This window comes from Rhinolophus sinicus, chromosome 14 (assembly GCF_057876585.1).
Source record: "Rhinolophus sinicus isolate RSI-liver-muscle chromosome 14, RSI-T2T, whole genome shotgun sequence".
NCBI lineage: Eukaryota > Metazoa > Chordata > Mammalia > Chiroptera > Rhinolophidae > Rhinolophus > Rhinolophus sinicus.
In genome coordinates this window covers 159,823,224-159,847,949 of record NC_142514.1, presented here as the reverse complement: position 1 = coordinate 159,847,949, position 24,726 = coordinate 159,823,224, and the positions used below count along the sequence as shown (strand labels likewise).

Sequence of the window (24,726 nt, the reverse complement as noted above, 5' to 3'; positions counted from 1 at the left end):
CTGACGTTGAAGCTCACTTCCAGGTCCTATAAGTTTGGGGTCTTTAGCCAGATCAGAGTCAAATATCTCTCATCTGAAGAGGTGAATATTATAGTATGGAAGGAAAAACTGGATGAAAAACTTATAATTTTTCTTTTATACTTAGGCACTTTTATGAAATAGGGACATATATAGTCATCCTAGGTAAAACTCAAGTTCCTGTTCCCTAGGTCTCATTAGCTTACAGCTTAAATCAATTTCCAAACACAGTAGCAAAGCTGCATTTCTCTAATTCAATTCTAACACAATTATGAGAATCATGGGGTTAGTGCTTTTTGAATTTTGCTCCTTCCCAGTGAATTTATGAAGTCCTCAGAGAATACCTCTGGTGCTTGTGAAGTCGTTCCTCTTAGTTAACATTGGTATTTGTGCCATTTCCTCAGGCAAGTGTACTGAACGTCGGGAATGTAGCAATTTCCACTGCCATGTTCTGGTACCAGCCATTTTCACTTTACTCAGTTCTGAGTCATGCCTCTAGTCATCACCTCTGATGTTTTATTGGCTTCTCCTACCTTCCTGATGTGATCTTGTTAGCTTTCTGCCCCTCCTTTTATGCATTCATAATATTCCTGTCATTTTGCCATCTTTTCTTCAGTTTATTCTTTATTCTCCCATGTCCTCTACAGGCTATAAGGCATCACATTCAATGTCTCAATAGAAATTTTAGTAGAATCACTTTTATTTTTACCATTGTTTCTGCTCAAGACTCTGGCATAATTGTTGGAGAAAAACATTGACTGTGTGCATAGTATGAATAGCTCAACCATCATTGTCCTAAAATGAATTCCTCCACTCCATAAGTGGGCATTCATCTTTTAAATAGTTTAAGTGCCTTATCTCTGATAGACTGATATTTTCATAATGATTCTTGGCTCTTTATGAAGATACAATGGTGCGAGAGAAAGTGCAAAGACGTAAGGAAGATATTCTCTAAGGGAGAAAAAGCTTGATTAAAGACATAGCAGCAGGAATAATTGAGTCCATACTGTAAAATTTCTAGGCTGTTCTCATTAAGGGATACATTTTAGGAAGTAATTAAAACAAGAGTTGCCTCAATTAGCAGTTATTCAATTCATGTAGAATTTTGAAGTTGAGGCAGTGGAAGAAGGAACCATTGCAGATTTCTGAGCAATAGGTAGTCACAGACTGTTATCTTTATAGAGTGTCTTAAATAGGCTAAAACTGTAAACAGAGAGAACAGCTGGGAATATATGAATAAACTTATGTATGAGATGATATGAATTTAGACTCTAGTGATGGTAGGGACAGCAGGTAGGGGTAGGAAGGAGAATGAAAGACATTTTAATGGAATAACTGACATAGCTAAGTCCTGGGGGCGGGGGGGAGGGGGAAAGAATTCCAAGTCCATTTCAGGGAGGTCAGCAAATTGAAATTCATGAATTTCCTCTTTAGGGTGTTTCCATTAAGGTGATCTTCACGCTGAGGAATCTTATCTTAGAGTTGTTCTCACAACTTTACTGTCCTGAAAAAGAGAATCAAGCCCAGCTGAAGGCAGAGGACTTCAGGATCTCCTTCTGATGCCGAGATATATGCTTATAAGCTCTAGGTTTTCTCGGCTCAAGGCTTAAATGTCAGCTCCACCAGTTATTTTCAGTGTGGTACTGGCAGAGTTGATGTGAGCAATAAAGTATACAAACCATCAATAGCTTCCAGATTTTGACTCCCAAAAACCTGGAAAATAAAAGCAGAAAATGGGAAGACAGATGGTGACATCAACATTGAGGGCAGAGTGGCTGGTTTTGGCTCTGTGGTATTTTGAATATGTGGTTTTGTGGTGCAATATCCAGTGCAATATCCTTTATCCAGAGAAACATAAAGGAAGGTACCCATGAGAAGGTCAAGATTGGAGACAAATATCTGAGTTACTGGCATCGGGGTAATAAAAACTCTGAGAATAAATGCCTTTTTATGAAGGAAAAGGTAACAGAGGAAAATGGAAGGGAAGCCAGAGGTAAATTGCCTCGTTACCTGTCATAAGGGAGAAAGTGCCTGTAGTTCTTTCGACAGAACATCCAACCTTGAACACAGGCTCCTGACTGCACGACTGTGTGAGGGGTGTGATTTGTAAATCACATCACTGATTGCCTGACCTGTCCTAGTCACCCAGCCATTTTTGTATCTGTCATGTTTGACCATCTTCTACTCCATGGTCTTCCACCGCATCTGATTAGTGCTTCCACACGCAGGATAGCTCTGTGCTACTGACTCGTGTCTTCCTTTAATGTTTGTCCAATCACTGCTTTATAAAGGCTAACTCCAGAAAGAGAGATGATATATAACTTTCTGACTTTGGGAAATATAAGGAAATCCCATCATGTAGTCAAACAATGCTTCTGGTTTCCCTCACTTACTCCACAGACGTCATTTAGCTTTCCTCCTCTGAGCCTTCCATACGTGTCTTGGGGAGTGGGAAATGAGAGAACATGTTCCCTGGGAACTGCCACTGCCTTCCGTTGGTCACAACAGTTTTTCAGAATGCCAGCTCAGCAAAAGACACAGCCTTCAGAGACCACAGCACACGATGTAATACTCACAGCCACAGTGAAATTGGCTCAAATAATTTATTTTGAAAAATTCCAGATTGTGGCCAAGGTATAGAAAAATTGCTACATAATTTATAGGTCCCACTTAAGTCTTTTCCTTATAAAATTAAATTCCACTCTTTTCCTACTTCTTGCCATAGCAGTTTCCTGGCACTGCTGACAAGCATTGCTCTGCAGAGTTCTACTCCTTAGCACAATGGAAGACTGTCCACAAGCTCCTAATTAACCTGCCAACTAACTGAATTTGAAGTCATTGTTTAGGAACAATCAAAACAATCTTGACTCCATTTTCCAGATGGATTGTTCCAAGGGCCAGAGCATAGCTGGCTTAAGAGAAATCAGTTATGGTTCACGCGAAGGAAAGCAAAGTGTGGACTTTGGGATGATATAATTCTGGAAGCTAACCCAAACATTTTTACTATCTCATTTTTACTATGCTCCATGTCCAAATCACTGTTCTCTTAGCTTAGCTTGTTACATTGTTGGCATTTTCTCATTCTTCACATCTTAGCTTGATTGTCGCTTCTCCAAAGAGGCCGTCCCTGACCAATCTAGTTAAAGTCACACCTTTCTTATTCTCCCTCTAGTTATTATCATCATAATCCTGATTGTATTTACTCCAAAACATTTTCCTTTACGTATTTTATTTATATATATGTTATCTACTTTTTAGCTTTTCCTTTCCTCTAAGAGGCAAGTTACCTGAGGGCAGGATAGTAAGCACATCTGTTTTATTTTTGAGAAGCAGAATAGGTAGCGTTATAATTCTCAACTTTTGGGTTTCAGGGTCTCTGAAAAGTTATCGAGGATCTGAAAGAGCTTTTGTTTACCTGAGTTATACCTATTTATAGTTACTGTATTAAGAACTAACATTGAGAAATTTTAAAATGTTTACTAAGTCACGTAAAAATAAGAATAGTAAAATCCGTTGCATCTTAACAAAAATAATATTTATTTTATTAAAGAAAATCTATGTTTTCCAAAACATACAAAGACAATTAGCACAAAGAGTGGCATTGTTTTATATTTTTCATCTGTCTTTAATATCTGGTTTAATAAAAAAAAGGACCTACATTGTCACATAGGCTTCTGCATTCAATTTGTTGTGATAAACTATTTTGGTTGAAGATTATAAGAAAATCAAAATGTTGCATACAATCTTCTTTGATATACCAAAAATTGACAACTGGTAGTTCCTTAAACGTTAGTTGCAAAATGGAATTTGAGATCATATCAATGAACTTCTCATAATCTGTTACATTACAATTCATTGGTCTTGTACTTCGAAAGTATTTTTTACCTAGGAATGATTTTGTAATATCATGCATTGACCATCTAAATTAATATTGGTTCACTGTTTTATGCATATCTCTCAAATGCTGACACAGTTCGTGATAGGATACCAAAAAGTTTCATTTGTAAATATCACCACTAATCTCATGAGAAAAATCTTTAAATATTAGGAAGCTATCGAGTTCATAGTGACATACAAAGTTTTCAGTATCCCAGGTTTGCTTAAAAACTCAAATTTTATGCCTTAATTCATTTTTTGTATTAAGACTTATTTTTTTAGAGCTGTTTTAGGATCACAATATAATTGAGGGGAAGGTACAGAGATTTCCCATATACTCCCTGCTTACACTCACCTATGACCTCCCAATATTACCATCCCCCACCAGAGCGGTGCATTTGTTACAACTGATGAACGTACTTTGACATATCATAATCAGACAAAGTCTTAGTTTACATTATGGATCACTCTTGGTGTATGCTCTGTGGGTTGGGACAAAAGTGTAATGACAGGTATCTATCAGTATGGTATCATACAGAGTATTTTCACTGCCCTAAAGTCATCTATGCTTGGTCTATTTATTTCTTCCCCCACTCACCCCGGCAAACACTAATATTAATATTTTGTTGAGGATTTTTTAGCCTATGTTCATGAATCTGTAGTTTTCTTTTCTTCTAATGTCTTTCTCTTTGGTTTTGGTATTAGGGTAATGCTGGCATCACAGAATGAGTTAGGAAGCATAATCTTTGTACTAAACTAGTTTAGTTACTTGTGAACCATGTTAAAGTCAGTCCTCTTCTCCAGCCATTTAAAGGTCCAGGCCAATAATCCAAATGCCTATTGTACTCTTAACTTTTAGTTCAACTCAGGATTCTTTAGTATACTTTCTAGCTATCATACCTCAGCTAGGAATAGCTCAACCCATCGGAGAAACTCCAATAAAATTTTATTTCAAAAGGGTGTTATTTGAGCTCTCTATTCCTTTCTACTCAGGAGGCTCCTTGATCAATATGCAGATTTACCAAATCTTCCTCAAGGGTTAGCTCTATATACCAAGGAGTATTGAGGGGGCAGCCTTTGAATAATTGAGAAGCTGTATCAAACACTTCCCTTACTAGAGATGGGCAAACTCCAGCCTACTGGCAAAATGTGGTCAGTGCTCTGTTTTTGTATGGCTTATAAACTAAGAATGTTTTAAACTTTTTTTTTGTTTTAATTTCTAAATGAAAAAGAAAAAAGAAGGACAGAAAGGAGCAAGGACGGGAGGAACATGGAAGAGAAACAGCAACAAGGGAGAGAGAGACCTCACATAGCCTACAAGACCTTAAACATTTTCTGGTACTTTACAGTAAAATTTGCTGACTTCTGTCTGCTTTAGAGAATTGGGTTAGAAGGAACCTTAAATTTACAGAACTATGAAGAATCAGTTAAGTGACATTCCTGGAAAAACGATCTATTCAAACGTGATTTTTGGATGTTCATTTTCAGAGCCAGACATTGATGGCATTGCTTTTTAAGTTCAGCCTCACTCAACCATCCTGCTAAAATTTTACAGTGTATGTTTGCAATGTGAATCATTTTGGAAGGTTGTATGCCAAAATATCAAAAACAATGCCCCCCCCCCTTTTTTTGCATAGAGATTCTTCATATGCAATTTTAAAAAGACTTTTGGCCTATCTGTGTTTTCTATTTTCTTCAATACATATTTATAACTTATATTACTTTTAAAAAGGAATTGTGTTTATTTCCAGGTAACGTGAAAGGTAGGAAGATCACACATGGTATACATCTAGAGATAAGCCTTATGAAAAACAATTTCAGGAACTGGGCAAAATTTTTCTTGGAGAAGGAACAACGTAGAAGAACCTATGATAGCATGTCTGAAACTTCAGAAAGATCCATCAGAAGAGAAAAGTATTTCACTTATTTTATTTGATTAAAAGGAGAATGATTAAGACAGAAGGGAGAACCCATAGGGAGACCAATTTCTGCTCATTATAAGAGAGCTCTTTCTGAAAATTAGAGTAGGCCAATATTTGTTACTGTCATGGAAGACACTAAGAAATACATTCAATAAATAGTTGGCACGGAAGTTATAAAAGGCATTTGCTCAAATGATATGGGGCCATATAGGAGTCTGAGTCTTCCTTCTATAAGCACACATCACTCACTCTTGAGTATTTGAAAACACTGCTTATATAAATAATGCATCCTGCACCTATCTACTCATGCCACGTGGAGTCTGTACATCAACAGACACAGTGCCCAGTTATTGCAAATGTTTTTTTTTTTTTTTCTGATCATTAATTTATAGCTGGAATTAAATCTCTGGAATCAAATTCATAAGTTAAGAATCAAGCAATCTGATTGTATCCTTCCTTTGCACTGATAGGAATTCTTTAATAGAAACCTGGTACCTGAAATGCTTAAACTCCTACCCATATAGCAAGAAAGAAGAGAGGGCAGAAGTAGAGTAAAGGTATGAAAAGAAAGCAGCGGAACATCAAACAAGGGCAATGTGACATAGCCAGGGCTCTTTTCCCAGAACTAAGACGAAATTACCAGGCAATGATGTTTTTCCTCCAGGAAAATCAGTCCTGTCTTGCTTTTTTCCATTGTTTCTGTTTTTGTGTTTTTTTCTTTCTGTTTCTTTTTTTTTTTTCTTTCTGATCTTTTTATTTTTTATTTTTAAAATTTTCCTGGTCATGGTTATTTTAAAAGTGAGCCAAAGACAGCAGTAATATATCCAGATGGCAGGGTTAAAGCAACCTGGGGAAATTAACTAAGCAAGTCGTGGGATCAAAGACAACTGCTGTTTTGGTATAATTAAATACTTTTAGGGAAAACCAGGGCTCAAGGGGCAGCCATTGGCCTTCTACCTATAAGTCAGAAGTCAGACAGCATATAAATCAGCCTCATGATCTAGGGACACAAAGAACCACTGAAACAGATCTTAAGATTGGTCTCCTTTCCTTAGCCTGAAAAGCTCCTGAGGATTAAATTATAGGATGTTGAAGACACTTATATGCCTTTGGATATCCCTTACCTTCTCTGTGCCTCCTTTTCATCTGAAATAAGGTTAGAATTGTTGCTCACCTAAGGTCCTTGGAATCCTTGAGGATTTAGGAATATAAGGTAGTGACAAGAATCATTAACTTATTTTTAATATCTCTGGACATTTAATGGAAATCACAATGCCATGAAAGTAATCACTATTAAGTTTGATTTTGCTTGGAATTTATAAATGACTTGAAATAATATTAATTTTTTAAAGTTGATGGAAACTACTAGTAGCTGGTTATTGATAGTTTTAAAAGACTTTCTGGGATGTGATTGGATGAAATTGGTAACAAAATATGGTCATGACCAAAGAGTGAAGCTCTCTATTAAATTAAAAAAAAGAAAAAGAAAAAAAAAAGATAAAATGGGTCTTGGCTCATGAAAAGATAGGAAACTCCAGAATAGGCAATACATAATTGTCCCTCAAGTCCTCACATTCTTTAGTTTTAGGTTACTGATTTCTGTGACCTAAATTCGTCATGGTTGTATTTTAAATTGTTTATTTAAAATTAATTTCCCTGGATAAACTTGTGAAACTCACCCTCCCATGAAGAGGTCAATAGATGACATTTTTCTCTCCAGAAGCAGTAAATTTTCAGGTCTGCTTCTTTGGCTGCATGGTAGGTACAATTTAAAGGATAAAATAGCATTTGGAAATGTGAACATCAGGCCTTTATTTTGTTAGGGCTTTCCCTCTCTGTGGGGCACTATTCATTTCCTTAAGCAAACAAAGAAATCTTTTCTTTATGTTTTTTTTTTACAGCTTTTTTAAAGAATAAAAATATTTATTTCAGTCTTTCTTCTGGGTAATGAGAGAGATGGAATTGACAACTAGAGGAAAATCAGTGGCCACCTTCTCATACTACAGATGTTTTTGTGGCCAAAGAGCAGTCCCTTTCTTTCCGTAATATACTATTTTAGGTCGTCAACATCTGCCATTGGTATTATTTTAATAATTGGTTTCCTGGCCTCCAATCTTACTATCTTATTGTTGTTGCCAGATGAATCTTTCTGAGGCACAGTTCTGAAAATACTTCTTCGTTAAAATCCTTCAATGGCTCCTCACTGAATAGAGAAAGAAATCTCCTTAGCTTGGGATTCAGGGCATGGTATATTCTGGCCTCGAAATTCTTTTCAGATTTTCTTGCCATCACAGTCCTCTCCACTTTTAACTCTAGCAATAATACTGTATTTAATGTCCTCCATCTTGCCATGGAGGCATTTTTCACGCCTCCCAGCCTTTGCGCATACTGTTTCCTGTAGCTGGAGTTCTCCTCTTTTCCATTCTTTAAAAACAAATTATTAAATATCTGGGAACCAGCTTCAGTATCTCTCTATGAAACATAAAATCTTTTCAGCAATTCTGCCTCTGCCCTTCTATAGCCTTTTGCACGTATTTTAGTCAACTTTGTGTTTTATTATACAAACCAGTTTATCATACTTGTAAATTGCTAGAGATTGAGAATTACACTGTTTCCTCTTGAATCTCTGCAAAGCCTTAACAGACTCTCTAAAATAATTTAGTTGCTGCCAAAGTGGTCATTGCTAAATTACCTTCTGAAGATTCTCCTAGATAGATACAATGATTGTAAAAAGAAAAAAAAAGATATATATCTTCCTGTTAGTTTAGAACTAAAAGGTGAGAGAGTTCATTCAAAATGTTCATGTTTAAAATAAGCCCCCACAATCTTTATTAAAAGATTTTCTCAGCCATCTTAGCTTTACCAAGTTTCCAAATGGCATGACGAATAATCTAGTTTTTTTTAATTTTTTTAATTTTTCCAGATCAGTAGCCTGGGTGGCTGCTGCTGGAAAATCACCCCTATATCAGATACTTGCTGAGGGTCTGAGCAAAGAGTCTGCCTGACTGCAGGAAAGAACATGTTCCCGATCAAGAAAAGTAGAACCCATGGCACTTCTGCCGGAGTCAAGAAAGGGAAGCCTGGAATTCTGGGTAGGTCTTACCGGAGCTGCTCAGATATGTCAGGTACAGATGAGAGTCCTGAGGAAAAAGAATGTGGTCAGTTACTAGGTGGGACATGGGAAGGGAAACAAGCTGGACAATTAAATACAGGGTAGGGTTCAAGAAATAAATGAGAATGTCAAAATAAATGTCCATTTCTTAAGTGATAATTATTTTCCCATTAAAAATATAAGAATTTCTATGTCAGGACATAGAATGTCTATCTACATGAGCTGAGATGGTTCCAGACAAGGGAAAACTCTTGATATTTAGCTAAATTATGCACCTTTATTGTGGTAAGATATATGACTACCATTCGATTTTAAGAAATATTGAAAATGGCTTACAGACTCCTGTTATAATCTTTGTGGTTTCTTAGGAGCCTGCTTTCTAAAATTTAGGGGAATTATTAGAGTGGATCAATCCCAATTCTTTGACCTTTATTTTTGCAACATGAGCAACTTAATATTTTCCTCAGCATTACTTTGTCATCCTATTACCTCACTCCCAGAAAAGAAGATCTTCATTTTAAAATCTTCTATTCCCTCTTAAACCACCCATATATTAATGACTCGAGTCTGCTAATCCACCCTATTGCTTCATGAAACTTAATGCTGCTATCTGCACCTATTTGAAGATAAAGAGGTCCAGATCAGGCCTCACAAACAATTATTTTTCAAGGGAGGCTTAAAATGCACAGTATGACACAAGAGTCGCATGACAGCAGCTGAGAATAAGGCCTTTCCAGACTGCTGGAGAAAGCACTCAGTGGAGGGAGACCAGAGTGGCAGTTCCTGTCAGCCATGATTTAGGTGTTTTGCAGGATCATCCATCTTCTCTTCTACTCACGAATAATCTGTGCTTAGTGAGTTGATATTTTCTCTTTTTATTCTTTTTATTTTTATTTGTAAACACAATACATTGCGTACTATAAAAATCCTAAAACTATAAACATATCAATAAAAAAGTCTATTCTTTTACCATCCCCTTAGACGCCCAGTTTTACAGCCAGTTTCAATTCAGTATGTATATCCTTCCACTTCTTTAAGTCTGCATGTACTAAAATGTGTATGCATGTTTGTTTGTTTTTTATCTATTTTTTTTTCATTTTAAGTATGAAATAATTCTATTTTACAGGTCATTTCATATTAATTGTCATATCAGGGATTTACATTCTCTTCACAGTTTTATTGTTGAAATGAACTAGAAGTAGAAATATTTTTGTGTGTTTCCCCCCCTGGAGATTTGACTTTCTGTTTAATTCCAAATCATAGGCTTATGTTTCTCTGTTCCTTAACTGTAACCAAAGACTGATTTCATTATTAACATCCACTCTTACCATTTTTTACCATGTTCTTCAGTGAGAATTAATCAGCCTTTACGATAAAGAACAACTGTAGAGCATTTGTCTGTTAGCAAGTTAATATTTTGAAGGGCAAAATGAAGCCTGAAACTTGTAACACATATGAAAAATGATAGTTTACTGACCATAATATCTGCTTTTATTTTTTTGTCTCTTCTTTTACCCCTTTCTATCTTTTCATTTTTGAATATCCCTTTCTTCTCCTTCTTGTTTTTGTCTTTCTTTTCTTGGTTGTCTTTCCCCTCTGTGTTTCTCCCTCAACTTTTTGTCTTTGCTCATTCTTCTATTCTACCCTTTCTTAATCTCCTCTTTAACTGTTCATTTACAGAATTGTAATATTTTTAAAAACACATTTGTTGTAGAGGCTTAATTAAATACACTATAGCATATTGACAGAATAGAATACTATGTAACCTTTAAAATTTATGGAAATACTTTTTAGACTATAGGAAAATGTATCTAATATACTGCTAAATTTTTTTAGACAATCTACAAAACAGCATTTATGTATAGTGAAATCCCATTTTGAAAAATAATTCTATTTACATGGATGTGGGGTATTATAAAACAGTTAATAGGTTTTATCTTTGGGTGGTAATATACTTATATGGTTTTATGTTATTCTTTTTCATTTTTATGTTATTTAAAAATTTTCCTTGTGTAGTATATATGGCGCGTCAAATCAAATTGTTTTATAAAAGAATTTCAAACACATTTAATGACTATATTAAATGAAATTATTTTGCCTTTTCTAAAATTTCAGCAAGGTAAGTTATACAGTTAAAAATGTATGGTAAAAGGAGAAAATTAAATTAAAATTATAATTTAAATAAAAGATAAAATGCCTTTTCAATCACTTAGAAGGCTGAAGAGAAAAAGTACAAGAAAGAATTCTCCCATGCATGGGCAAACAAGACCTTTGAGGTGAGGTGGCTGCCACAACCAGGAAGAAAATTATTCTGTTTTTGTTCTAGGCTCAAATTGGTCCCATGTGGCCTGAGACCCACCAAGCTCAGCAGAGTCAATGCAGATGGAACTTTGGGGCAGAGTCCTGCGTACACTTGTGCATTCGGCATCTTCCTGAGGACAAAACAAAGTACATGTATATATATATATTTTACATAATTTTTTGTATATCTATTTTCATATATATATACATACATATACAAATTGTTTTCATATATATATATACATATATATATTTGTCAATTGTTTTTCATTAGTTTGTGATCTTTGATTGAATCCCTACTTCCAGTCTTCCCCTCTACCCTGAGTTTCCTGCTGGGAAAATAAAAACTCTGCAGACCGAGGGAAACCACATGAGTTAAACATGAAGAGGCTGCCATCTTGTGGCCTTTTAGGACACGCTGCACCTGTGGGCTTGGTTGTACTGTTACACAACACAGCTGGTTCCTATTAGACTTGTTTCAGACTATAGTCTATAGACTATGAAAACAAATCCTATTCATGTGTTAGTGTAGGATTGGGTTTTTATACAGTCATTTTTATGACTTTTTAAAAAGAAGGTCATTTGAGTGAGGGCATGTGGCTCATTTCCGGCAGTTTTGCCATTAACATTATTCTGAATGACCTACTGTCTTCAGTCATTTGGAGGCCTTCAGAAATTCACAGTGCACCTTCCTGTGAATGTTTGCTGCATTCTGAGGACTGTTCCCAGACAAACAGGGAAAGCACAACTACACAGAAGGCTCTCTGTGTATTAACCTAACAGAGAAAATATTGTAAAGATCTCTTAGAGGTTCATGGTGTGCAAAAAATTTTATCTGGAAACTCGGTTCAAACACACACGCACACACACACACACACACACACACACAATTCATCTATTCATTTGCTTTTCTAATGTTCAAGGAAAAGGCCTGGTGGGCTTCAAATTGCCTTGTGTCATTTTGTCTGATGTATTGATGGATTTTTGGTCAAATAACGAGCACTGAAATTGCTAAAACAAACTTCAAATCTCTTCCAGTGCAGGATCCCTAGACATAAGATGCACTATACGTACCAACTGTCAACAAGTGCCTGAGAGCTACAGTTTCTGGAAACAAAACATTTTAAAGAACTGAGTTTATCTTTCAATGTATCTCTGTAGCTAACCATCTTAAGTGAATTCTAATTCAATTGTGGGGAATGTGTTTCCTCACCTACCCATCATATACATCACACTCAGTTCTTCTACCAAGTCTCCTGCGATCCCATGTTTTTAAATGTCCCCTGATGTCTTGCCTCTTCAATCATCTTTCTCTTCCTTTTATTTTTATTATTTCCTTCAGCAACTTCCCCTGAGTGTGTAAATCAATGAAAACTCCCTCATTCCTCAAAACACAATGAAACAACTCAAAATAATAAAAAACTAGTTATGCTCATGGTATATTTCTCTTAAACCACCATTCCTATTCTTCTTTTTTCCTTTCCCTGCAAACCACTTAAAGGGATAATTGTCATTTCTTCCTTTTTGTGACTTTGATGATGTGACTCAGATTGAGAACTCAATTGGATATATGTATTAATATTTTAAATCATCAAAGTAAAAAGGCCATCCAGGAAACAAAGGTAGTTTGATAACAAAAGAGGGTTGAGGGTTGAAGATTAAGAAGTGCCTGAATATAAGGGGTGGACAGAGAGAGAAGGAGAAAATGACTGATGGAAAGGGATCAAAAAATGAAAGAACCAAGAGTTCAGTGTCATTGAATACCAACAACAGTAGTGTAAGTAACAGCAAAAATAACACCACTAACAATAATAAATATATTGACTGCTCTCTTTATTGACCACCCCTCTTTTATGTATTTGTATTCTTTCATTTAATTCTTACAGCCATCATCAAGATAAATATAGTTTCTTTGTGTGCAGTTGAGGAGTCTGAGGCTCAGAGAGTTTTTATTATTTCCCACTTATATAAAAGGCAGGGGCAGAGGCAAGATTAAAATTCAGTCCCTTTTGTAATACTTCATATGCTCCCAATGAGACTTTATATGTATAAACATACATATATAATATATAAATAAATACACATATTTAAATCTATCTCCTTTCTTCTCTCTCGTGATAAACGCCCAAAAACTCTCAAGATGAAAACTTTCTTTTCTTCTTGCCTCCCTTCCTCTGGGTTCCATCACACTTCTGCAATACGGTGATTCCCAGTTGCACTACCTTTGTTCTCCTTTTTCATTTGTGGTACAAATCAAGTTTCCAAAAGATTGCAAATCCTGTAGATAACATCTTACATTCCCAATTCAACACTCTGCCTCCAAAGATAGCATTCTTAAAAACCATGATAACCTTCTCTTTTTAATCATTTATTTTGGGAAAAAAGAGAGAAGTATATACATTTTCTAATGCTTCTGTAATAAATTCCACATGCTTAGTTGCTTAGACAGCACACATTTACTATCTTACAGTTCTGGAGACCAGAAGTCTGAAATGGGTCTCCTGTAGATAAAATTAGCATTTCGCTGGGGTCATATTCCTCTGGAGGCTTTAGGCATTTATATTACTCTTTGGGTTTGCCCTTACCTTTTTCACTTTTTGGAGGCCATCTGAATTCCTTCCTCATCTTCAAAACTAACTCAGGCTGAGTCCTCATGCTGCCTGTTTCTCTGTCTCTCCCTCTCTTACCTCCCTCTTCCACTTATAAGGACCCTAATGATTACATTGGGCCCATTGAGATAATCCAGGATAGTCTCCCCATCTCAAATTTGGCTGTTAACAAACTTAATTCTATTAGTAATATTAAAGGCTCTTTGCCTTGTAACCTAATGTATTCATATGTTCTGGGGATTAGAATGTAGACATTTTTAGGGGACCACAATTCTGCTTACCACATGGAGGTAGAGAAGACTCAGTAGAATAATACAGTGTGCTCTCTTATTCCCTTCACCATCATGATTATTCTCTCCATATATTTATATTTATATCTACACATATTCCATCTACACATATTATATGTGAAGATATAAATATATGCATATTATATGTCTGGGTGATATACAGAGGGTGCCAAAAATGTATACACATTTCAAAAAAGGAAAAAATTGTATTAAAATTGTACTACTCAACATATACTGATAACAAAGGGTGCATACAAGTCATGTGTATACATTTTTTGGCACCCCCCCGTATGTGTGTTATATCTACACATACATGTATTTTATGTATATTATTTATGAAATGTTTCAAAGTAAGTGGCAGACACTATGACTCTTTACACATCAGAAGGTAGCTCTTAAGAACAAGGACATTCAGTTATAACTGCAGTGCAATTAGCAAATGTATAGTAATTAGTAAAGATACAACAACAACTAGCATTCACATTTCACCAGTTGTTCCAAAAAATGTCCTTCATAGCAAAAAAAGAAAAAAGGAAGAAGAAATTCAACACAATCGCATCATTATCACAACAGCAATCACGAGCACTCATTGCTGACTTTTTTGAAGAGAAGAATATAGGCTGGTTATTTTACAGAATGTATCTCAATCGAAGCTTTTCAAAATGTTTTCCCTCGTGATTAGACTCAGGTGACACATTTCTGGCAGCAATACTACATAGGTGATGCTGTCGCTTCAGTGCCTATCGTGGCAGGCACATGCTATCAGATTGTTCTGTTACTGGTGATGTTAATTTTTATTACTTGACTAGTGGTGTTTGGCAGGTTTCTACACTATACAGTTGCCATTTTCCCTTTCACAAATAATGAATAGTCTGTGGGAGATAGTTTGAAACTATAGATATGCTAATTCCCATCCCATTAAACATTTGTCCAGTGGTTTTACATCCATCCTTGATTCTTGTCTGGATCAGTTATTAGTAAAATGAGAATTTGTTGAAAACTTTATCATTCTTTTCTACACTTATTAATGAGCATTTTATTATAAGCCTATACCAATCTTCAACGCACAAACGTTCAGTGGCTACTCACGGTTTCCAGAACAAACTCCTAACCAAAGTTCCTGAGAACAACGTAGCACCACAGGGACATAGGATGTAATGTTCTATGTGATGCAAGTCAGCACCTCAAGAGACTAATTGACCTGTCAATTGTTATGGTGCCAAGTTGCACTTTGACCTATGCAATAGCAAGAAAGGCCTTCAAAGGGGTCATGTAAGTGATGCGAATGAGGAGGTATGCCTGTGCTAAGTGGGAGAAAGAGGAATGGTAGCATTCATGCCATGTAGTGGAGGTCCCTGGAAATGAGGCATTAAGGGCATATGAATCTTGGAAAGCTATGACTAACTTTTCAAGCTCCTCAAAAGGAACATGAGTCCCTTATTTATGAAAAGGAAACCCAAATTCATTCTTTTTGACAGTTTTTTTTTTTTTTAAGGAGATATTTCCCCTTGACCATATTCAATCATAATTTATAGTATCCAAACAGAGGTCATGGCATTTTCATCTATATCAGAGGTGGATACTTTGATTGCACTGCGAGTTTGATTTAGTGTTAACATCATGAAGTGCTGGGGTTTCACTGATTCTAGAATAGATAGGCCTGGCTCAGTACTTGATTATGGTGTGAAGTAATCAAAGCTCATTAAACCTCCACTAATTTTACACTATCTCTCAATGCTGTGCTTAGTGACATGACCCATGAGAATGACACGATAGTATGCCCCCCATCAAGATATACATGATTCAGTTGGAGAAAGTGGGGAAAAAATAATGAAATAGCTAGCACATTTGACAGGGAACAACCTCAGAGACTCAGGACATTTGCAAAGGAACCACAGCTTAACTGAGTCTTGAAAACTGGATTGGATTTGAATTGGAGGAGAAGAGCAGGGAGGGTATTCTAGGCAATGGAAACTGCATGAACTGCCTGTGGAATGCAGGAATGAAAATGGCCCTGCTGTTGAAAAATTAGAACAATAACGACTGAAGAGGAAGGTTCATTTTGGAGAATAAAGAGAAGAATTATTTGTAGAAGTAAGTTGGGGCTAGCTAATGAGAACTGTTGGAGTCTAGGCAAAGGCATTTCACCTTATGATGACAGATAGTGGTTCTTGATAAAGCTAAAAATAGCATTTCAAGGTAATTATATTGTATAGGTTTGCAGGATGGATTAGAATGGTTGGAGACATGAGGTAGGAACATTGCTTAACAAGCACTGTAAAATATTTTGTAAACTAGAATGCATGATACAAAGGCTTATAAATGTGAAGGAGAACCAGAAACAGACCAAAATCCTTTGGAATGCAAAAGGCAGAGTTTGTTTAAGAGATTATAGAAGAAGAATCCAAGTAAGTTAGAGGGATCTCTCAGACTGACAGCTAAGCTCCACATCCAATATATTTCTGGCTCCTGGCAGACACTGAGCCCACACAAAAACTTGTTACATCTTTTTTAAAAAAGTGAAGTGAGTATGGGAGCTATTCAATTAATTCACAATTAAAAGATTGTCATATTAATACCTATTTACTATTGCAAAAGGCTTAGAAATGAGTTGTAGAGCACAATAAAATATGATAAATTAGCCTGAATTAAAAGTGAGCAAAAAATATAGAAAAGATTATAAAAGACTGGATATAAGATGGGACCATAAATAAGGCTAGTGATTCAAACTATAAGGAGCCACACATTCAAGATGGGTGTGAGCGAGAAAATGTGGCTCTAAAGTTTCTTTCTGGCAGCTAATGCCAAAAGGGAAAAACTTGGCAATTAAATAAACTAGTGTTTTCAGATAAAAACCATGTGAATTACTAGATGGAATTTTCAGTAATCTTGGTTTAAGTAATCTAAATTCAGCAGGATACTCTCCCATTACGTGTACTTCAGGTGAAAGTTATTTTTCTTTGCAACAAGTCTCTCTCTCTCTCTCTCTCTCTCTCTCTCTCTCTCTCTCTCTCTCTCTCTCTCTCTCTCTCTCTCTCCACCCTTCCTTCTATACACACGCACTCTACCCACAGATATACACAGAGAGAAAAGTGCTAGAGCTCATAGTCTAACTTTGGTCATGTTGTCCAGTTTTGATGGGTGATTCAATACTATTCCTCTTCATACACAAAAATCCCAGAAAATATATGCTTGATATAAAAATATAGAATTTATTCTTGTAATCCTAGGTCTTGTGATGGACTTGATAAAATTAAGAATTTATAGGTAGACAGGATGAGAAAGAAGGAAAATGGGATTCTCTTCTAGATTTTTTTCTATGAAAACTCAATCATAAGCCAGTGTTTGACCTTGATTGCCATAGGGCTACACCATGAAATTTCACTGAATCTGCTCCAAGAAGTTATCTAAATTTGGCCGGCAGATAATGTTGCATACCTGAGGAAAGATGAGAAAACTCACGCAAGTAAAATATGAAGGAGATCAAGTACCAGTTGAAATAACATTTAGAAATAAGAATGCAATGTTATTTGTAGTAAAGTACAATGTCTGCTTAATTAGGTACTGTGGTCTTAGAACAGAGAAGAGTTTATGTGCAAACCATGCCAAAGTCAGTTCCCTAAAAAAGAAAGGGCTCATTAGAATGCAGTGTTCCGGCTTCATATTGTTGTCATCATGATAATCAGGCACTTCATGACAAGGTTGTAGTGGATTCCTGCTTTTATAAGCAAAGCCACTACAAAGTCTTGGACTGTTTTCATTGTTGTTACATCCCAGCCACCAATCCCAAAGGACTCCGTCTTTCTAGTTGGAGAAAGTGAAATTACAGTTTATGCATAGAAAGAAAGAATGTTTTATTTTAGCAAAGGGGAGTTTTATGGACATTCAATAATATCCTTATGAGCAAAAAATGGGCAGAAAAATGACCGTGATTAGGGTTTGAAATTGAATGGAGAAACAAATACACATATTGGGTTACATCCAAACATATTCATTATATAAAAATTGAAAGAAAGTTCATGTCTAAGAGAGCAATAAGTCATAGTAGAAAGGTCATAACTTTAAAATTATACTGGTCTGGATTTGTATTCTTGCTCTGGCACTTATTAATTATATGACCTTGGGAAAGTCAAACAACTTTCTCATCTGTAAAATGGGAATAGTGATTTCTAAGGGTTGATGGAAGAAATAAGAAGACACACTAAACACACCTCATATAAAGCCGGGCATGTAGGAGGTAATCAATACATGATGATAACTTTACTAACTTAATGGCATTTTGGAGATTCTGGGAGTATAAGAAAGATAGTATCTTATCTTCAGGAATGCAGAGTATAACAGAGGAGTCACACAGGTAAATAAAGAATTTAGGATTCATGTGCTAAATATTATAGTAACAACATGTATGATGTTCTGAAGGGGCATAGACTAAACAGTGTAATTCTGTTCTGGATAATTGGGGAAAGTTTTCTGAGGGAAATGACATTTGGGCTAGTCTTAAAGATGAGTAGCAATTCAAATTTTCAGCCTGCGCAAAGATAAGAATGTATGAAAACTCTAGAGTAAGGGGTGAATGGGGACAAAGCAAAAAAAAGCAAAACAAGTGAGGTCTGAGAATTAGGTTAGATTTTAAAAGGCAAGGTATATTTTGCTAAGGATTTGGAATTTGTCTTTAGGCAATGGGAGTTATGGATTTTTTAAAAATCAATTTTAGGCAAAGGAATGACTTGTTTAATCTGCTTTAGAAGGAAGTTTAACAACTCTTTAGAAGAACTGGAGAAATTAGAGACTGAAGACCGGATCATTTGGCTGTTGGTTTATATGAAAAATAGTAAGTGGACCAAGTTTTCAGAGATAGATCAATGGAACCTGGTAACAGCTGGATATTAGAGAACAAAGGGCGGGCGTTTTGATGACATGTACGTAAGTGTGGTGGTCATAATCATCAACAGACAGAAGAGGAAAAGCAGTTTTGTGGACACAGTATCAAATTTCATTTTGGATGGGCTAATTTAAGGGCTGAGGACCCATCCAAGGGGAGGTGTGTAATAAACAGTTGTGCATTTTGGTGTGGAGCTCATTATTCAGAGATGAAGATAAAAGGTGAATGAATATAGATCATTATAATGACAACAGTAATGGCTGCTATTGACTGAGTACTCATGGTGTGCCAGTCACGATGATAAAAGTTTTAACACCTTATTTTATTTAATTTTGTTAATATCTTCCTGTTTAACCTGGGGAACCTCAGAGAAGCTAAATAATTCTGCATACAAAAATGGGCTTCATTCCTTAGAGGAAAAGCCTATAGGATCAGCTGAGAAGCTCTTAACTGTAAGTGACAGGAAGTTAAACTCTAACTCTGCCATTTATTGATGTATATGATTGAAATGTCTAAAAATAGACCTACTTGATTTTGACCCTGAAACTCAACAATGTCTCTTAAGAACCGGCTACCATTTGATACCTGCTCTGCCTTCTACAGGTTTGCTCTGATCAATTTACTCTGATTGATCATATGCTCACTTCCTCCCAATGAATTTGAATGGTAGAACATGATGACCTGACTTGCTTATACCTGACTCCACCTGCATCCTTGTGAACCAGCCACTGCAGCCAAGAAGGAGGATGGGGTTATGCTTACTGGTGAAGGCCTAAAAGGGCCTATTCTTGCTTTGGAAATACGGGCATTGATTCTTTTCAAACTTTAGAATTAAAAAAAATTTAAGTTCTTTTGGGAAAGGAAAGGAGCTGCTGAAGAGACAAATAACAATATTCACCAAACATAGGAGCCATAATAAAAAAGGATCAAAGATGGAATTCTGGAAAGGCACCGTATTTAAGGGACAGGCTAAAGAAGTAATGTCATTGCAAGAGAATGAGAGTGTTTGAAGAAGTAAGAGGAAAACCAGAGAAGAGTAATATCTCAGACACCAAAGAAAGAATGAGTTTCATGAGTGCACCTGAAGCTAATTATGCTAAATTTCCTCAGAAAAGTCGATTTGATTTAGTTCTTAGGAAGCGATTAAGTCATAACTAAACTTATCTAGCATGATTTTAAATGAATGGAAATAAGGATTTATTCTAATATGATCATAAAACCTGGCTTAATGTTTTACAATAATTTTCTCATGCTCTTGAAATAATCTGACTCATTTTTTCCTTTAAAGGAGGAAATATGAAGATTCTGATCCCAGGTATGTTGGCATGGTCTTTGGTATGGAGAGTCCTCTGACTTTCTACACTGCAAAGGCGGTCCCCTGACACTTTTGGATGGAACATAATCTCCAATGCCACCCTCGAGGCCTTAGAAGTCACTCAACCTATAGCCACACATTTCTTAGGCACAGAGAATTCTCTCCAAGGTTAAAGAGGCAGAATAAACTCAAGTTTTTATCTACTGGATAGAATTATTTAGTGAAACTAAAGATACAATGTTGCTTTATGTAAAAAAACATAGGTTTGCAGGGAGAAGTGTGTGACAGACCTGAGTTTGAATCTGACTTCTGATGCCAGCTATGTGACCTTGACCAAGTTCCTTCATCCTTTTTAGGATCAGTTTCCTGACACTAACGTGGTTAAATTAATACTACCTTGAAAAGTATTTACACCATTGATTAAGACAATATATGCATATTAGCTAGCATGACACATCAGAGTTGTTCCATAAATGGTAGTTATAAAGTCTTGTGTGTGTCATCTTTATAGTTGCTATTAATAGCTGCTATAAAATTGAGGTTGTATAAATAGTGGCTAAGCACACATGAATGGAAATCAAATTGCCCAGGTTAGAATTCCACAACGATTGGTGTTAATAATTGTAAGTCTTTAGGCCACTTTACCACAGTTTCCTTATATGTAGAGTGATGATTATAATAGTACTTTCTCAAAGGGTTATAAAGTGAATTAAAAGACATTGTAGACATAGAATTCTCAGGTCTGCCCCTGATGTTCAGTAAATGAGCAGAAAACATTAGCTTTAATTATTATTGCATAAGATGATGGTGGGGGCATTTGCAAACTTAATAGACTGTGTCAGAGATGTTTCACTTCCTAGGACATTTTTTATTACCTGACCTGATCTCATGAAAGTGCAGGTGAATTTCTCTTTGGTTATCTTTAGACATACAGTCTCTTTAAGGACACATGATTTCCTGGTGGATCCACACTCACCTTTGTGCCCAGAACTTGATATACGATGTGATCTTGATAAAAATAGCCACCTCACAGGACAGTTGTAAAAAATAAATAATATGATATTTTGTAGCCCTCCTGATCTAGATAAGATTTAAGTGGGGGTTCCATGATACATTCCCTGAAATTTCCAATCCCTCCTAAGTAAGATAGAGTTTTGCATTCTCATGGTCAACTGTAATGTTGAGCTTTTTGCTTTATCTGATTTGTTCAGGAGCATGAACACTCTTGCCTTTTCCCTCAGGCTGTTGCCAATTACTTGGTTTTCCCAGAAACTCAGCCCCCTTTTTGAATATCAGAAAAGAGAAAGGATGAGGGAACAATGAGAGGGGGTTGAGAGAGATTCAGTAAACACAGGACACTTAAGTGTGGAGTGAAAATCACTGAAGATTTGGGAGAACAAAAGAAGTCTTCATATGGCAGTAACTTTAAAAATCTCCAAACAAAAGTCCTCATAATAAGAGCCTCTTTTTTCTCGTCATTTCAGTTTTCAATGTATACCAGCCTCAAACAATCTAGCTGATTTCTGTCTTTTCTTTCTTGCTCTTATCTCTTTAGTCTTTTACAGCTTCATCCATCATTCTCTAAAGTAATTTATTTTGCTCTTGCTTCTTTTAATTCTATTGATATATACCCTAGGATTTTTACCTTCTCCAATGAGTTTTTTATCAAAGGAGTTTTCTGAACAAATGTTTTTATCTTGTTACCTATGGGCAACACTTAATAAAGTTCAAGCTTATATACTTATTAAATACAGCATTTATATCAATGGAGATAGTAATTATCATTATCATGTTTTTACCCAGGGGGAGGGCACTGGTCGTGGAAAGGAGATATGATTGTGAAGTATCACTCCGTTGCTTACTCACATAGGAACTTTGGACAGGTTACTTAGCCTCCTGGTTCTCATATTCCTCATGTATAAAACAAGGTACAAAATCAGTATCTACCTCAAACGCTGGTTGTATGGATTGCATGAAAGAATATGTAATTTATTTAACACTGTGCCTAGAAAAACTTAGCATTTAATATACGTTAATTATTATTATTATTACTCATGAAGTGCATGCTAGTTCAGTAAATACACTTTCAAACACTCACAATCGTTATACTCATGACTTTCTTTCCCATCCTACTACTGAATGTCTGGTACAATGGTCTGCAAAGAGGAGTTTTTTCACTAGTGGATCAATTGGGATACAGGAAAAACTATTAGAGGACATATGTGTGTGTGTATGTATATGTATACATATGTATATCTAAAACTCGTAATAATATATAAATATTATATATAACATTTAATATCTTATTTCTTATCTTAGTATATAATATAAATATAATATACTATCTTATATATCTTATATCTTCTCTTAAATGTCTATATTTAAATATACTGTAAAATGTGCATAATATATTAGTACATGTAAATAATTTATAAGTAGACAAAATATACCTATATTAGAAGTGTGACAGAAATTTTTTACTGATTAAGTATGAAATTAAAAATAAAGTTTGGAAATCAATTTACAACTTTCTTGGCATAATGATATTTAATTTGCTTCAAAATACCAATTTGCCATGCTTCAGCCAAACTCTTAGGCGGAATGACAGTTGATATTTGAGGAAAGTCATAGCATGAGCTACCAGTTGAGCATAATAGAGGGTTTGTATACTAATAATTATTATTATGACAGGTAATATTTATTAGGTGCTTATCATGAATCAGACATTGGGCCAAACCCTTTACATATGCCATCTCGTTTAAACCACATACACACCTGTGGTTACTGTTAGAATTTGTGTTTCACAGATGAGAAAACAAAGTCCCATGGAGGCAAAGAAAATTGAGACCAGTTACAGAATGAGCAAGTAGTAAAGTCAGGGTTTGTACTCATGAGGACTGGCCATGCCATACATTATAGTGCATGAGACAGTCTGTTTCTAGTCATTCTGTCATACCTGACTGAATCCAATTTTTAAAATCTGTTCACAGACCCAACCTTATTTGAGCCTCACATCAGATCTTTGAATGATAATTAGCCCTTTGGATGAATAGCACCGTTTCATAGAAATGGATGTGCCCCAAGCAGAGGCCTACTAGATCACTAGTCTGCAGACTCTGAGTAATCCTCTTTCTCATGTATAACCATTGCTCTCTGTGAAAGCCTGAATTCTGAGAGTTGAAACATCAGAGAGTTGATATATTTGTCTGATGCTTACACTGTAATTTCCAAATGTCAACAGGAATGTGTCTGTCATATCTTTTGTTCCTGATCAAAAGTTATTTTTTTAATGAAGCCTAAAATCTGTGAATTGCTCACCTTTAAATTACTTGTAAAATGTAAATTCTCTTTCTTCTGTTAATGGCCACTAACGTCCTTTCATGACGTTATAACATGTTGGATACAGAAAAAACTAACAACGCTTTTTTGTAAAGTGTAAACAGGGGATGGATTTGCTACAGTTGGCTGACTAATAGCCTCATTCATTTTAAGCTCCAGAAATAAACACAGCCTGTTCTTACACCTTCACTAATAGGTACATTTACTGCAAAACCAGGTAGTCATCTTATAAATAAATGTGTGATGGTGGGTATAACATACGTATTTATCTTGCTAAGATTTCACAGTAAATATTTGCTGTTAAGTATGAAGGAGAGAAGGGAAGAATGAGTCCTTGTGCTTTCTGTAATTTCTGAGAGGGATCTAGAGAGAGAAGCTTGCAAAAAACTGAGAATTCCCTAGTCCAAAATTTCATGAGCAGAAGTAAAGTGTTTGGTCCACTCAGACATTAACTCTTCCATCCAAAATAATGACATGATGAAAGTAACTGGGCTTTGGCATGAATGGTCAGGAATATTGCACAAATATTCCATGATGCAGATTAGACCACAGCATATATATATATATATATATATATATATATATATATATATATATATATATATTACATACATACACATATATATATAAATATAAATATATATATATATATATATATATATATATATATATATATATATTTATATATATATATTTTTTTATAGCATATGTCTTAGTATTCTAGTATCTAGAGTAGGGGTTGGCAAACTTTTTCTATAAATGAACAAACAGTAAATATTTTAGTTTTTATGGGCCATGAGGTCCCACTGTTGCACTAATTAACTCTGTCGTTGCAGCAGACAAGCAGCTATAGACAATAGTAAAAGAGCAGGTAGGGCTGTGTTGCAATAACACTATAAAAAGTCAAATTGAATGAGGGTTGAATTTGGCCTGAGGGCCATCATTTGCCCACCTCTAATCTGGAAATACAGGCTCCAAAAAAACCTTCACCACCAAAAATTTTCAATATAGAGTCTACATACACATACAATATGTTTGTAGTATAAGAGTATATGTATGTAT

General features: G+C 35.5%; 1 long non-coding RNA gene across 2 annotated transcripts in view; it reads left to right on the top strand.

Moving 5' to 3' along the window:
- Nucleotides 1-24,205, top strand: part of LOC141572250 (uncharacterized) — a 415,695-nt gene extending 391,490 nt beyond the window's left edge. The window contains exons 5-8 of one of the 2 annotated variants that reach the window (XR_016018778.1): nucleotides 8,740-8,908; nucleotides 11,255-11,376; nucleotides 18,874-18,959; nucleotides 19,614-24,205. This is a non-coding gene — a long non-coding RNA (uncharacterized LOC141572250). Of the gene's footprint in view, nucleotides 1-8,739; nucleotides 8,909-11,254; nucleotides 11,377-18,873 lie in introns of both variants that reach the window. The other variant, XR_012497557.2, reaches the window with a different exon arrangement.
- Nucleotides 24,206-24,726: the final 521 nt, after the last annotated feature.